Source organism: Panicum virgatum, chromosome 5K, assembly GCF_016808335.1.
Source record: "Panicum virgatum strain AP13 chromosome 5K, P.virgatum_v5, whole genome shotgun sequence".
In the NCBI taxonomy this organism is placed as follows: Eukaryota; Viridiplantae; Streptophyta; class Magnoliopsida; order Poales; family Poaceae; genus Panicum; species Panicum virgatum.
This window is the reverse complement of record NC_053140.1, coordinates 60,081,927-60,096,852: the sequence shown is the minus strand read 5'-3', so window position 1 is coordinate 60,096,852 and position 14,926 is coordinate 60,081,927. Positions and strand designations below refer to the sequence as shown.

The window sequence follows — 14,926 nt, the reverse complement described above, 5'->3', positions numbered from 1 at the left end:
TGAGACTTCTGGTGTGTTTCGATCGGCCTGTGGGTTGGAAACAGTCTGTCAAGTTGTATTTAATTAACCTAATGCGTCTGATGCATTCAAATAATGGCGGTTACACTTAATTAAGTGTTTTAATTCGGCGGGTCTATCACAGAAACAAACCCTGGAAGTCTCACGCAAAGACAAGAACATATCATACAAGCATACAAAGGTTCTCAAATTAAATTACAATGCAGAGCTTTACAAATTAAATTTAAATAAAATAACAGATTTCAACATGCAGCGGAATTTAAATACCAATTCAGTTTAAGAAGAACGATAACTACAAAGACGTGAGGATATCATATCGAGCCAATCGATGTGAATCTTGATTAGCTCTAACCAGCAAAAGCTACTCCTAAAATAGGGTAGCAACGGATGTAGCTAGATTTCTCTAATACAATGGTGAACATGGCAAGCTTTTCTAAGCATTCGATAAGAAGAAAAAAGAAAAAAGAAGAATCGCCTCTTGCTAGATTCATGCATTTGCTCTTTTTAAGAGAGAGAGAGAGAGAGGTATCCTGTGACTTCACCTACCTGAAAATTGAACCTGATATATTATTGAATTACTGGTAGATGTTATAAATCTGGACCATTGAGCGAGGTAGTTGTTAATTCCCATTGTCATGCTCTAAACACTTCTTAGGTTGAAAAAGTCAACTGTAAGGTTACCTCTTGCAGATTTCAGACAGTCATTTACTTCTTATACTCCTCTATTTATATTTACATGTCACATTAGGTTTGTTTTGAGTTAAATTTGGTCAACCTTGCATTTGCATCTGATGGATTTTCAAAGGTTCCATTAAATTTCTATTTTTTGTGATCTATAAAATTTATGTGTTTTGTTAGTATGTTTTTCAGTCTTTTTTTACTATTTTTGTCATGAATTTATGTTCATATTTTCGATTTTCTTCCTGTTTTATTTTGGTACGTTAGTTTTTGATCGGATGGATACAAAATTCGGGTGATGGCTACCTCTGTTTAACTCGACCTTTTTTTTTGGTAATTTTGAGTAATTTGAGCGTCAGAAACACTCGAGTGATGGTAGACTCCAAATCAGTCGAGTAAGGAATAGATGGATCCTAAATTTATCAGAAAATGAAAGTACGAGACCAGAAGTTTAATCTTGCTATAGCCAATTCAAGCGTCGTCGATGCAGCTAACAGCAGCTTGCAAGGCCTACTGGCTAGGCAGCAATGGTGCGACCACCGTCGGCGTAGATGACCTGCCCGGTGATGTAGGAGGCGGCCGGCATGCAGAGGAAAGCGACCAGCAATGCGATCTCCTCCGGCTCACCCATGCGGTGCAGGGGAACCCGCGCCACCTCCGGGTCCAGCTTCAAGCCGCTGCCGCTGACAATGCCGGTCCGAAGTGTGACAGACCAGCCGAGTTAAAATATTTAATTAAGTGTAACCGCCATTATTTGAATATATCAGTCGTATTAGCTTAATTAAATGTAACTTGATATGTTGTTTTCAACCCACAGGCCGATCGAAACACACAAAAAGTCCCGCACGACGGCGAGCGCAAACGGTACCAGCATGATAAAATCTTACAAAAATAATAAATTATATTAAGATATTTACAAAATGACTTTTCACATTAAAGTGCACATAATGAATAATAGCAGCGGAAGAGAGTCTAACCTGAGGATATTTTTCATTAGAAAGCAAACGAAATAAAATGAAATAAAACAGTAACTATGAAGACATGAGGTCGTCACATCGAGCCCACCGATATGAATCCCGGTTAGCTCTTATACCTGAAATAGGGTAAACATCAAACCCTGAGCAACTAATACTCAGCAAGACTTACCCGACCAGTGGGTATACTTAGCCCACGTATCTAGACACGCAAAGCTTTTTGGCCAGTGGTTTGTTTTGCAAAAAATCACTAGAAGTGCATCCTTATTTTTCAAGTTTTAGCTCCCATTTATATCAATAGATTTACTAAATCATCTATGATCTGCAAATCTACAACAATCAAGTTGAGCAAACCATTAATTAAATAACATCAGCCCTCATTGCATCACATCTCCTTTTTCTCCATTTCTTTTCTACGATGTGACCAAGAGATCAAGGCTCTCATAATCGTGAGACACGGCGAATCGATCCGATTTAACCTTGCAATGTGGACCTAACCAACACGGCACGCATAAGCCCCGTCGGACCACACGCACCAACTCTTTCCCTCCCCGCCTCGAACTACAGAACCGCCCCACCTACATATAGTCAGTCGAGCTCAATGAGAGACCACCAAAAGTAAACACATGCATCCCAATTCTCCGCGACTACTCGACTTGCCCTAAGGGGTGGTGATGAAGTTCTGTACTTTCGACGCGAGGCAGTACTAGACTTACCGGTTTCGACTACATCCTACTCCCGGTATGCGGTTAGTACAATTCAATCCCCGATCAGCACAGCCGACAACGGAACGGTCCTTAATTGACACAGACGGAGCTAAGGCACCCAAGAACCCTGTCCTGCTGCCATACCTATACATCGTCATCATTCTCCGTCCGGTCTCCAATTTCCATTCATTCCATCTTGAATATAGTAAACCATATAATGTAATATAAAGACATCCTATATCTCGCGAGTGACAGAAAAGTCACTCGATTTCTATCGAGCCCTATTAAGCATAGCAGTGCTACCGACCTATCCATACTAGTATAAGACCTAGAAAAATATAGGGATCATGCATCTAAGGCTTCAAACAACTCCTGAAACGTAATGCACAAGTAATAATCATATATAATGATTCATAGGTTGAAATAGTAGGACAAGCACCGGGGCTTGTCTGAGGGTAACACTAAGTTAGTGCTAATATTATTTTCGGCCTTGGGCCCTTCCGACTTTGGGCCGGGTCTTCGATTGCTTCAGCGGGTCCTTCCATTTTCTGGAGATGTCCACCGAACTCCGTCTTGTGGTTCGGCTCCAACACCACGTGCTTCACGTCCACACGTTGCATCCACACGTATATCTAGCGTACCTAAATGAGGTGCAATAATGCCTATGAATAAATGCATGGATGATGCAACAAAAAGTGCAGCCATACAAACACAAAGTCACTATTACCTAAACCTAAACAACTACATAAACGGAGGTTAATTAAACCTTACACGAGTCTAACAAAGTTAACCCAACTGATTTTATATTTTTAGCACTTTCCTAGCTCCGATTATGCATTTACAAACTATAGAAGCATTTTATCTAGCATAATTAAATATACATAGTAAAATTTGTCAAATAACACATTTTATAGTTCTATTATATAGAGAATAAAAATACGAAGCTAACAAAACTAGTTTTGTATTTTTATCATTTTTTTACAATTTTCTACGTATTTTACAAACACTAAAGGTCTGTGCTGATCGGATGATCCGACCATAGGCCGGATGATCCGGCCCAATAGTTGCTTTTGCCACTGGAAGGTGCCGAATGATCCGGCCCTAGGCCAGATGATCCGGACCTGGGCGCGCGGGCGGCGTGTGGCAGTGTTCCGGTGAGAAAATCATGGGGAAACGGGCTGGGAAGGTTGAGGGCTCACCGGGGAGTCGATTCTTGGGGTCTGGGGCAAGGAGAAACGGCTGGAGGGAGCAGATCGATGGTGGCCCCAAGCTTCGAAAGGCTCCAATGGTGAACGGCCGGAGGAGGGTCGATTCCTGTTGATTCGGTCGGGGATGATCTCGGCCGGGGTTTGGGGAAAGTTGAGGGATGCATATAGAGACGATTGAGCAAAGGAAAACACTTAGAACCTCCTAAAAAGATAGATCGGGCCGGCACAAGTTGGAGTACCTTGAATGAGCTTTTCTTGCACGAAGAACTCAAAAATCGAAAGCTCCACGGGGAGGAGCACACAGAGAGGAAGGTCCCCCACACCGATTTGAAGCTCCCTTGGCCTTGAGATCGAGTCGGAGTGGAGGATTTGAAGTGTAGGACTTGGGGGAGAGGGAGAGCTCGTGAGGGAGAGGGAGTGCACGGTGAGGGAGTGAGAGGGAGAGGGAGTGCACGTGGGGGAGAGAGAGTGAGAGAGATAGAGATAGTGAGGTTGCTTTCCATTTTAATGACCGTGGACCGTCCGGAACAACCGGTCTGACCGGCGACTCACACCGGTCGAACCGGTCCGGCCCGAGTTAAACAGCAAAGTTTTAACTAGGGGATTTGTCGTCTAAATTTAAAACTAACAGCCATGATTAAAATTAATTATAGGTGATTAACACCCGGGGTGTTACACGGATGCCACCCGGCGCGACGCAATTCACGCGCACGTTGTCCTTGGCCCACTCGACGGCAAGGCTACGGGTGACCTGGTTCATGGCGCCCTTGGTCGCCGCGTACACGGACATCGCCGGGTAGGAGATAATCCCGCCGATGGAGGAGATGTTGACCACGCTGTTGGCGTCGCCGCAGCCTGACGCCGCCGCGACGAGGAGTGGATGCGCGAGCTGCGCGAGGTGGAAGCAGGACTCGAGGTTGGTGGCCATGAGGCGCGCGTAGAACTCCGCCGTGGTCTCCGTGGCGGACCGGAACATGGTCTGCCCGGTCCCGACGATGTTGACGAGGATGTCGAGCCGGCCGCCCAGCTCCTCACGAGCCGCTCCCGGTCGGCGCGCACCGCGACGTCGCAGGCGGTCCCCATGACGCGGCGCGGGCGAGGCGGCCGTCGGCGCCCCAGCGGCGCAGGCACTCCAGCAGGTCGGCGTCGCCGCGGGCGCAGGTGTGGACGCGCACCCCGAACCCCGGTCTTACGGGCGCAGGCACTCAAAATTCGTGATATATATATATATATATATATAATAGGTCTATTTGATCTCCTGTGTATGGAATAGCTTATTTCATACCCAGGCCACCCTATGCACCCGATCCGATTCGCTGCTCCCGGTTTTTCCTTCCCCGGGCCCGCCCCGGTTTGACTCGCCCCCACTACCTCCTCCCCACTAACCCACGACGCCTAGCTCCCACCACCCCGTGCTGCAGCAACTACCGCTCGGACCCCTGCCGCCGCCGCCCCCAGACGCGCGCCGTCGCCTCTTCCCCCGGACGCGCCCCCAATCCCGTTGTCCTCCCTCGCGCCGTCCCGGCGGTCGTCGCCGCTCCTTCACCCCCAGATGCGCCCCCAATCCCGGCGCCGCAACACCCTTATCCCGGCGCGTCTCGGCATCGTCGACCCTCGCGCCGTCCCGGCGAGGCGCTGCGCCGACGGCTTCCGTACCACCCCGACGAGGACGACCGCCTCCACGAGCAGCCGTTTGAAGCAGCTTCCAATTTCCTGTTCAGTTCCCCTTCCAATCCCGCTCGCCTGGACTGAAATCGCATTTCGGGGCATTCTTCTCCGTGGCGTCAGGTTCATATCCCTACGCTTTGGTGTGCATTTTATTTGGATTGATGGACTATTCTTCCGTAGCGTAGATGCCCATGCCCTCTATTCTTCTCCTCTATAATTTCAGTTGATTTTGACTAATTTTCCATGGAGGTACCGATGATTTTTTGAAGGTGGTAGAACAATATTAGCCTTAGATTATTGCAGTCTCGTAGTTGCGTGGTCCTTTTGCTTGTTTGCCTTTTGATTTATTAACATCTGACTTTTTTTCATATTCAAATTTGATCTGCAGTACCATGAATTGGACAGCGCTGCCAGCGGCATGCTATCGAATTCGTCGGTGTCCGTCTGCCGCAGGGCGAGTGAGGCCGCCTGCACCTGCCGCAGTAGGCTGCAGTAGCACATTTGGGGCACGAGGTGAGGAGGCTGTCGCGAGACGTTGTCACACCAAGTACTGTGGAGTTGCTGCTGGTGCCGTAGTCGAAGAATGATGGCCGCGAACTACGATGCTTCACGGTGAGGATACTGTACCAATGTCTCTTCTCTCCTCATCTGTATCAGGTGGAGCAAGGAACGAGGATACTGTGCTACTATCTCTTCTCTCCTCATCTGTATCAGGTGGAGCAGGGAATAGCGTATCTGGTTACATCAGTGTTCGTTGCACGTCAAGTGCTTGAGCAAATGCCAATATGCTATGAACTTAGTGGTATGTTGCATTTTAAGTTATTGTTTTCCTATCATGTACTTTGATTATAACTAGCATCCATCGATTCTGTTTATGAACTGTAACTATGTAATCTACTTAGTCATCACAATTTATCAATGTATATAGTTTAATTTTATAGTATCCTTGTTCTTCACAATTTATTATTAATTCAGAGTTGATGCACACCGACACAATGGAAAGGGTGAGCTACGCCGAGAGTGGATGTTGTAGCCTAGCAAACATGGCAGGCAGATTAGTGTGTTGACTGTTGACCATCATCATTTCTTACTCGTTGTGTATGTGTGCTTTTGGTGGATGATTAGATGAATCATCACTGATGCATGATCAGTGTTTGGGTAAATATCCCCATGTTGAGTTGACACAGAAGGTGCAAGAGGCCGTCAAGAGGAGAGCAAGATTGGGAGCTGGAAAAGGTGTCGTGGAGACATTTTCAGATGCTGAAGAGACATCCATGGAAGAAACTACAGCAGCAGCGGTAGCAGCATACCAAAACAGCATAGGGATAGATTAGATAGATGGTGTATATGTAGTATTTCTTAGAACGAATCCCGCTGTTATCCGTTTTATAGAATAAAAGTTTTTAGTATATTGTGTCCTCAATCTTCTTTTCCTAGCACCTTGCCGTGTATATATTCTGAAGGGGAAAAAGTTTACATGTATTTAGAATTATTTTTACTGTAGACCAGAATGTTAAACTGCTGTGCCTGTAATCCATGAGGAAATACCAAAGACAAAATTATACTACTGTAGGTAGGATAGAAGGCACACGCCAGCATGAGCGGTGCGTCAAGGAAAAACCAGGGACTTGACGACAAGCTAGAGACAGAGACGGTGCGGGCCCGTCAGGTCGCAGTCTCCAACTGCTCGCCAAGACGTGGGACGGGGAGGAGAAAATACAGCACGGGAAAAACCGGCCAGGCGAATGCGTCCGGACGGAGCGCGCGGACGCACGGCTCGGGCGGCTCGGGTATGGAATAGCCTATTCCATACCCAGGGTGGAGATTAGCTCTGAATATATATATATATATACTCCCCAACGCAAATTATTTCTTTATAAAAATTGGCACCAACATAAACAAGATTAGCGTGCACAACACCCGACCATCGCCCAAGTCCCTAGATGCAGTTGGCAGCGGCTCGATCATCCTTAAGACTGAGTCCAACATGTGAGGCATCGGATGAGGCAATTCCATTTTTGCCTCACCACCGGGTACTGTAGCGAATGCAACCATCTCCAACAAGAGATGCAAACGGAGAGGCAGAATGCCTCGGAGGAGAGAGGCGATGGAAAAATGCGCTCCCTCTCTCCTCCGACGCATTTGCCTGCGCGGGGCAAGCTGGAGGGGGCGCCGCCGTCCCGCACGCGGCCCGCCTCACCGCGGGGGAGGAGAACTCCGCGGGGGGGAGGAGTGCGCGCCCACGGCCTCGGCGCGCCATCCCCAACCGCCGCTACCAGAGCCGCCGCCGCTTCGCCCGGCCGGCCCGCTCGTGCCGCGCGCCGCGCCTCCGCCCCGCCGTGTGCCGCCGCCGCTTTTGCCCCGCCGGTCCGCACGAGGCCGCGGAGCTCCAGGCCATCGAGCTCGAGCTCGCCGGTGCGTGGCGGAGCAGGGGGAGAGAGGCCGGGCCGCTGCCGCCTTCGCCTCGCCTTGCGCCGTGCGCCACGGAGGGCTCGGCGCACGCAACCACGCCCGACGGCGTGTCCGAGGCGAGGCGCGGCTGCGGGGCGGAGCAGCAGCGGCCAGAGGCGTCGAAGGAGCGCCAGTGGAGGGCGGGCCTCGGCGAGCTTCCCCTGCGGGTCGAGCTTGGCGGCGTCGTGGCCCGGTCCCCTCTCCCGTGCCGTCCTTCCCCGGCGGCCGAGCTCGCCGACTCCGCGGCCGAGCCCTCCGCGGCCAGGGCCCTCCGCTGCCTCCCCGCTCCTCCACGCCGCGGAGGCCACTCGGCGGCGCGCGGGGGCGCTCTCCCTTCCCTCTCCCGCGCCGGGCCACGACGGCGTGCGCTGGCCGGGCCGCGAGCTCCGCGTGCACGGCGGCCGGGCGCGCGGGGGCGAGGCCGAGGTGGCCGGAGGCGGGCGGGGAGGTGGAGGCGCACAGCTCCGCGCTCGCCGCCGGGGAGATAGGATTTCCTTTTGCTTTTGTCTCCGTGTTGTTGGAGATAGGATTTTTGCCCACGAGCTGCATCCACTGTTCACGAGAGGCCAACTCGATTTGCCTCTCCAAAATGCACCTCGACTGTTGAAGTCAGCTCGATTTGCCTCTCCAAAATGCATCTCGACTGTTGAAGTCAGTCTAATCATGGCGGCGGCTCCGGCTACCAAGACTGGTGCAGACGGCATCGGGGCCCTACCGGAGGAACTCCTCTTGGAGGTCTTCTCCCGCGTGGGCAGCGTCAAAGACCTCTTCCTCTTCGCCGTGACATGCCGGCGGTGGCTGCGCCGCTTCACCGACCCGGCCTTCCTCCGCGGCCTCTGTCCGTACTCGGGCCAGGGCCACCCCTCACGCCTCCTCGGCTTCTTCTTCCGGCCGACGAGATTCGTGCGCTGCGACAGGATGATCAAGATGCGGATGACGCAGCGCACCTCCGTCTCCGCGCCCACCTTCTGGCCGATGCCGGGGTCGCCGCTTGGCCCCACGGATCGTGCCCTCACCTCCCTGGTCGCCGACGACGACGGCACCTTCAACTACGCCGAGCCCCTCGCGGCGCGCCGTGGCGTCGTCCTGATGCAGCTCGTACCCCGGACCTTCGGCCTCAACCCGATGACAGACACCAGCAGCAGCCACCTCCTCCTCGGCCTCTGCAACCCTATCACCGGTGAACGCCACGTTCCCCCGCCTATCTGCTTGGGCCGATATTACGTGGTGGGCGGCTACGCCATCGTCACGGCCGCCGACGGCGACCTCGACGGGGAGCAGCGGCCGTCGCCGTCGTCAGGGTGGCGCTCCACGCTCTCGCAGCTGCTCATCATCACCTACCTACGCGGTGACTCCAAGGGGCACCTCCACTCGTACTCCGCCACCGCGGGCACCTGGAGCGCGCCCACCGTGTGCCTGGACGGCCACCGCTTCGAGCTGGCGGGCGAGAGATCCGCCGCCGTTCACCGGGGCGCGGCGCACTGGCTGTGCACCGATCGCGCGGCCAGAGAGGTCGCGCCACAGGGTGATGATTACCTGTACAGGCTCAGCGCGGAGCTGGGCGGCGCGGCGCGCGTCTCCCTGGCAAAGCTCCCCATCCGCACAGGCCGCACCTCAGGGTCGGCGGAGACGACAAGCTCACAACTGCCTGCTTGTACCCCATGCACGTTACCGTCTGGGCCCATCAAGACAGGGACGGGGCGAGGCGTGGCTCCGCATTCGGGTGATCCGGATGCCGGTGGCGGCGCCGGGCCCGAACGGCCTCCAGCGCGAAGAGGAGTGGTTCGAGTTGAGCAGGGGATCGATGCTCGTGCTGTACAGGGGCGACGGCGCCTTCGTCGTCGACCTTGAGAAGGGGGTGATGGACAAGGTCATGGACTTCTCCCCGTGCCAGTTCATTGATAGGTTCGATAGATACACGCGTGTTCTGTCTTGGTTGTCTGTGCACAGGATAGTTTACACGTGTAACTTTCGATAATCCTTCTGGCCCATGACTTCGAATAATCATGTTGCGTTCCTGAACGAAGAAGACCAACGGGCTATACAGAAGAAAGCCAGCTATTATAAGGCCCATGGGCTCAAAATAAATGGGTCAGTATATGACTGTGTTGGGCTCTATAATCAGCCCAGCTTTCCTCTTGCACCTCGGAATTCTTTGTGTCAGTTATTTCCTCTCTCTCTTCTACTCCTACGGTCCTACCCGTCGATCCCTCTGAAAAAAAAAAATCAATTGTCGATCACTTCTGTGGGCTCTGGCATCATGACGGCACATATACAAGCTACGATTTGCCTGATGGACGCTGTCGCTCGGCAGAAAACCATGCCGGCCTCGCACTACCTGACCACTTGATCAGCCGAAGAGAATGGTGAAAGGGACTAAAAGGCCAGTGGCCACGGCACCGCCTGAAAAAACAACAATACTTGCGTGTGTGCGCTGCGATCTTCTCTTTTAGCACGCATGGACTTTCCGGGGTTCAGAATCCTCCTTTTCTTTTCCCAAGCTTTCCAGAACAGAAAAACTTGAAAGGGCAGCGCAAGTGGTCAGACACGACGATGGATATCTAGCTTCGACCCGTTCCCTGCTAAAACCGTTTTTCTTAGTTGGCCCGCGAGCGCTGCTAGCACATAGCAGCGAACAGACATACTAGTCTTAATATTTTTACTTTAGCTGATTATATTCTCTGTCGCCAACGGACATCTTCATGGAACATGGGTGTTCGCTTGCAACTGTAGCAGCGAATGGCGAGCCAACTCTAGTTGGAACCACGTGGACTCTTTTATGTCCTCTCATTTATCATCTTTTCATTTTTTTCCGTTTTGATTTTTCTCTGCAACATGAGCAACACGCCAACGGTGCATTTTTTTATAAGTTGGAATGTCTTCGTAGAGCTTTTGTATGCACACATATCTCATATTTCTAATACTACAAGCCGAATTCCTTATAGTGCGCGCGCGCGTCGCTACTTATTGCCACTGCGTCGCTACTTAGAGATACTACTTCCCAATTTCTGCTTCGGATTCAGCCCGTATCGACCGAATCTCAGCTACCGCTTCGTATATATATGCACCTTTTTCCTAACTTTTCCCCCTTTCCCCTTCCTTTGGCCCGGCCTCGAGCTGCAGGCGAAAGGGGATCGCCAGATTTGAGAGATTCGAGGGAGACAGGGCGGCGAATCACCAGAGACCCGCGTTGATCTCCACGTCATGAGCCTCACTTGCCGTGCAATTCATCCTCGCCGAGGCGGAGTACGCACGGGAAGCGAGCGGAAGCCGCGCCGAGCTCGTCGCGCACTCCGTCTCGTCTGCTTCATCGGGGAGTAAGCCAGAGACGAGGAGGCAGCCACCGCGCCGAGCTCCACCGCATTTTGTTCGACGCCGGAGTCGAGGAGGCAGCCGCGCCAGCTCACCGCGCACTCCGTCTCGCCTGCTTCGTCGGCGATATGTGTAAGGGTCTAGTTTTTTATATTTTTTCATTTTTTGTTCCAATTTGAGATGTGTGTATTATTAGTCAATTTGTGATGAGGGTCCTAAAATAAATTAGGTTATGTCAAAATATATATCTGCTGGAAGCTATTGTACACTAATTTCAAAGTTTTACATCTCTGGGTACAAAGTTTTCAATATATCTGTCCAAAGTTGTGCCCCCCTCCAAAACAAACTCCACATTATGACATGTAATTCTTTTTTGTTCGGCATATAGGTTTAATTAGTGCTGTGAATTGAGGGGTTCAAAGTTTTCATTCCATGGCTTGATATATTTATTACTTTTGTAATCATTTATCCAAAGTTTTTATATACATAATTTGAAAGTTCTCAATATTTGCATTCAAAGTTTTCAAGTAGTCAGTTTAGAGCCAAAAGCTTGATATATAAGTTTGGACATGTGATGTTTTATATGCTTCATAGTTTTTTTCACAAATAAAATTTCAAATACGTGCATTTGAAGCTAGGTATTCTATAAAAGTTTTCCACACAAGAGCCAAAAGCTTTCAAGATTCTACTATAAAGTGCCATATGTAGAACTTTAAGAGTCAAATATATGTAAATATTTGTAGTGTGGAGTGCATAGCTTACAATTTGGCGGTACATAGTTCCATATATTCATAGTGCAAAGTTTGGAATTACAAGGCCTTTTTTTCCATAAGTACAATGTTTTGAAATGTGCAAGCAGCAATCCTCTTAATATAGAATGTAAAGATTAGAATAAAAGTTTTAAATTTAGTTGTAGAAAATTCTGAAATGTAGTTTACAAAGTTTTGGAATTACACAGTCGCGGAGTCTGGTGTAGAAAGTTTGAAAGTATATTAGTAGAAAGTTTCTGAATTTAGAGTGCAAGGTTTGAATTAAAATTTTGAATCTGGGAGTACAAAATTTAAAATGGGCTAATAGTAGGTTTTCGGTGATAATAAAATTTATTAATGTGATAGTAAAAAGTTCACAACATCAGGTTTGAAAGTTTTGGAACTAACAAGTTATTATTATTATTATTATTATTATTATTATTATTATTATTATTATTATTATTATTATTATTATTATTATTATTATTATAGTACAAAGTTTATAGTTTCAAATTTTATAGTTTTTTAGAACTACAAAGTTATTAATGTGCTAGTACAAGGTTTCACAATTTTCAAATCTGAAAGCTTTGTACAACTACAAAGTTATTAATGTGCTAGTATAAACTTAATTTTTCTGATTTAAAGGTTTAGCAATTGTAAATTCTTATGTATCTAAACATATAGTGTAGAATAACAATGTTTTATATTTGGAAATACAAAGCTCCCAAAATTCATAGTGCATTTGCATTCTCCTTTTATTTTTATTTTTAATATTTTTTTATGTACAATAATATTTTAAATACAATTTTTTTCTCAGTTTTGCTAGTTCTACATGCATATGGATGTGAAATCCCCCGCTCATTCACTCACCCACACACCCGCTGTCCCGAAAAAAAAGAATAGAGTAGAAGGTAGAGTAGAGCACGGAACTAGTAAGTCAAATATTTATTCACTACTACTATTGGTATTGCACGTGCACTGCTTACTAGTTGGAGCGCTCGTTCGCTGCTTTATTGCCGCGGCGCACGATCGCCAAATAGCGCCCCCTGCTAAAACGAACTCCATGAGAGAGAAAATTGTCTCAGCTTTTTTTTTTGTCTTTTCATGCGGTCCGTTGCCCCTTAACTGAGGCGTGGATGGCAAAACGGGTGAGGACGTAACTGAATCGAAAACCAACAGTTCGAGGACTAATTTGGCCTACGGAAAAATATGAGGACGAAGTTGACCCTTTGCTAAGAGGTCAGGGACGATTTTGCCTATTTGTCCTTTTTGAAACGAGCTTTTTGCAGCGTTCGCAGTTTCGCACCTGTAGAAATTAGCGATGGATCAATTTCTTTATTCCTCGCGGAAAAAGGAGACGAGATGCTGGCATCTGCCGATGATTTAGTCAGTCCATGTTGTTTCTGCCACTTAATGAAAAACGTGCTCAGACATGATCATAGAAAAAAAAAGTCCATGTTGTTTCTGCTCTTTAGCCCTTCTTGATCCAGGAGGATGTCGATGCCCTTTTCTTGGAAGGCTTGTCTCTGCTGCATTCCGTGCAGCGGCAAGGATGGCTAATGCAAAATTCCGTGCTCTTGACCAACTGCCTGCATGAAAAATTCCTTGTCCCTTTGAATGGAATTGCTGAAGTGTCGCATACTTCCACCAATGGACAAAGCTAATTGGACCTGCCGCCGCACGACCAAGCCTGAGTTTTTTTTTTTGGTTCTGAAAATCTTTGGTAGTGGCAATATAGATTAGAGGTTGATGGTTAACTGCACTGCACAAAGTATGTAAGAATTATGCGGGCTCTAATCTGGTCAAATCTCAGGTCTTCATTATAAAGTCCTTGGGACTTAACTGATCCACTGATGTATGGTTTGCGGCTCGGGGTTGCTTATCTGAACAAGTGAAGAACAACCAACCCATGTATGGTTCACATTATTGTTTGCCAAAAGGAAGGCCCTCACGTTGTTCTCCGTGCCTGCTTTCCCCTTGGGGTCCTGTGAAAAGGACATGTTCTGGTGTGAGATGAAATCCGGGGAGATGGCTCACGGCTGCTCTGGCCGGTGTTGTCAAAAGGTCACCAGGTTAAGGCTTTCTCCAACCATTCCCCCATCCAACTCCCCCCAAACGTACTATTTACTATATTTTACTACCTTCCTCCAAAAGATTCCTCCCCCTATAACTCCTTCTCTCCAACCATTCCCCTCATATCTATTCCCCCTATATACTATCACTCATTAACTAACTATTTATTTAACGTTTTTGAATTTAAAAAAAATCATACAATATTTATACTGTCATAATACGCATTATCATCGTGTTACGGGGTTCAAACGGGATTAATATCACGAAGAAACGGTGTGATTAGAGATATATGGGGAGTTGAAACTCACCCTATATATAGGGGGAGTTTCAACTCCCCCCGTATATAGGGGGAGCTGTGGGGGGAGCCGTTGGAGGGCTCGCTCCCCCCAAAGCCCCCCCTACGTAGGGTGGGGGGAGGGATACGGGGTGCCCTTGGAGGTAGCCTAAGGAAACAAGATGCGAGCGACACGTGGCTGCCGCCAACCCGAGAGAAAACATAACTCTTGGATCATCTATTCATCCGATTGCTTTGGTATTGAGATGATTCCCCTGCAGCTTGATGCATGGTCGCATGGAGTTGCCTCTTTGTCTCTGAATTCTGAATGGTCCAAATTAAAACATTCAGAGAAAGGGATCAGGGCACTTGTCCACCGCTCCCCAGAGCTGCTATTTTCCTGATAAAGGGTGCATTTTTTTAGTGTGGCATTCTTATGTGCCAACTTACAGCCGGCAGCAAACGGGCGTCCCGTTTTGTGGAAGAAAGAACAAAAACTGCAGGCCGGCATGGCTGTAGAACACGGTGCAAAGGAACTCTCTCTCTAAATGAAGATTGATGCAGCATTGGCGCCTGAAGGAAATACTGATATCGTTATTCATTTCCTGATAGAAGAGGAGACGAAGTGCTAATATCAGTCGATGTCGGTGATCCAGTCCGTGTTCGTTGGCACTGTTTTCGGATGCAGTACCAGTACGTGCAGAGCAAGCTCTTGGCTTGGACTTTTGCAGCAGCAAGCAGCTAAGGATGGCAAACACAGAATTCCATTCTTGAGTCTTGACACCTCTACACAGCTGGTAGGAATAATGCAGAA

General features: G+C 48.7%; 1 long non-coding RNA gene and 2 pseudogenes across 1 annotated transcript; 2 read left to right on the top strand and 1 right to left on the bottom strand.

Annotated features, from left to right (window-relative positions):
- Window positions 1-1,213: 1,213 nt before the first annotated feature.
- LOC120710311 lies at window positions 1,214-4,772 on the bottom strand (annotated as a pseudogene).
- A 161-nt stretch (window positions 4,773-4,933) lies between these two features.
- Window positions 4,934-6,676, top strand: LOC120709163. Its single transcript, XR_005689585.1, has 3 exons — window positions 4,934-5,373; window positions 5,642-6,055; window positions 6,229-6,676. It is a non-coding gene; the product is annotated as an uncharacterized LOC120709163 (long non-coding RNA).
- Window positions 6,677-8,367: 1,691 nt separating this feature from the next.
- Window positions 8,368-9,771, top strand: LOC120710309 (annotated as a pseudogene).
- Window positions 9,772-14,926: the final 5,155 nt, after the last annotated feature.